The following is a 1,840-nucleotide window of genomic DNA, read 5'->3' on the forward strand; positions in this document are numbered from 1 at the left end:
CACAGCTGAAACTTCTGTGCGTAGATCTCGAGCATAGCTTCATTTCTTTGTTTGGCATCTCTTTGGCTTGACCACTCGACCACATCCCGAGCATTGACCCCGAGCTCAACTTCTTAGTTCCAAAAACTCCCAAAATAGGTCCAAAACCACATGTTTTACCTGTAAATCACTCCATATGCAAACTTGCTAATGCATTGCAAAACATGAAAAGGAAGGAAAATGGACTATGAATGCATTAAAAGAGACATGAAACTACGCTAAATGCATGAAAAAGGGTTTAAAATGGTTAAAATCTAGTGTTATCAGCATCGAAACCACATGCTGATGTTTCTAATTCTGAGATTAGCGATCTGTGGAAAGGAGGACCAAGGTGTCAGATTTTGGATTGGTGTTTAGCTGATGATGTTATCATTGGTGAAGGAGAGTTTTGCTCAGCTGAACAATCATACAAGATTGGACGCATTCCAATTGATCGTAATGCAGCTGCGATTTTGGTTAAGTCAGTTGTAGATGTAGAAGCACCTTTGTGGAGGCCTATGCCAACTGTTTCCACACTTGGCCAATATGTTGGGACAAAAATTGCATGGCAATTTGATAAGCTCATTTTGGACACTGAATTGGACTCTCCAACATATAATAAGACTGTTGCTTCATCGGTAAAATATTAAATATTGTACTGTAAGTTTTTTTTTTTCTTAGCTTAATATGTCGGTAACTGATCTATTGTTGTTTTTCTTGGGTTTTTATAAACACTCCATAGGCTGCAGATGCAGAAGATTATGAGAACAATATTCAAGTGGATGATATACAAGCATACAAGGATAAAACTTTCTCAAATAGTAGATCATTTGGGGTAAGACTCTAAAGCTCCTCTCTTTTAAATTGATTAAATTGTCTGAATTGTTGTTGTTATGGACTTGTGATAAATTTACTGGAGATTTCTTATGTGTATGCTGTTTATTTTTCTTTGGAATGTACTTGTAATTTGCTGCCTAAAATTTTCTTTTGTAGAGTGCCAATAACAGCTATAACAACAACAACACCAACAACGAGAAAAATAAGTGCATCCTCTAAGATTGCACTGGATCTGGAAAAAAAATTGCAGAGGGTTGAGTTTTCTCAACAAATCCAGAAGATAGAGTTCATTTTGTCCCTTTGGGTCTCAATGCAAGCAAGGTATGGGTGGATGTTCCTACCACTGAAAATGCACCAGCTTGGTGACCAAATGCAGACATTAAAATCATTGTTGATGCTTTGGGGAATACAATAGCTTGGCCAAATGACAAACTCATTTACATTTGATTCTGGTCTTGTGTTTCTATTATGTATGCTTTGGGGTGTACTTCTTCTTCGACTGAATTAAACATGTTATTTGGTTTTAACAACTTCAGCTTTATGAATATTTTTCTTCATCCAAAAAATAGGCCACGACAATTAACCAAACAAATTGCAACATAGCTGACCATGTACAAACAATAGCATATCCATTAATGGCAAAACTAAAAATGCTACGATAAGAACTAATTTATAATATAAAAACCAAATAATTCATAACTTAAAAAGACACTATTATTAAACATACAATTGCATATAATAAAACGCTATAGTAAAGACAACTACGGTAGCATATCGAAAAACCGCTACAATAGGTCGTCGGCCTATTGTCGTGGTTGATGATATAGCGTTTTTAAATACGCTATGGTATCAATTGACAGCGTTTTTTGGATGCTGTCATTGCGTGATTTTCCTGTAGTGAGGCAACAATAAGAAGGTTTAAAGTTTAGGGCTTGGGGTTTAGGGTTGATGGTATATGGTATATGGTTAAAGGCTTAGTGTCTAT

General features: G+C 35.9%; 1 pseudogene across 1 annotated transcript; it reads left to right on the plus strand.

Annotated features, from left to right (window-relative positions):
* Positions 1-297: 297 nt before the first annotated feature.
* AT4G07425 lies at positions 298-1,293 on the plus strand (annotated as a pseudogene; the record flags this gene model as incomplete). Its single annotated transcript has 1 exon — positions 298-1,293.
* Positions 1,294-1,840: the final 547 nt, after the last annotated feature.

Source organism: Arabidopsis thaliana, chromosome 4, assembly GCF_000001735.4.
Source record: "Arabidopsis thaliana chromosome 4, partial sequence".
NCBI classification, from domain to species: domain Eukaryota; kingdom Viridiplantae; phylum Streptophyta; class Magnoliopsida; order Brassicales; family Brassicaceae; genus Arabidopsis; species Arabidopsis thaliana.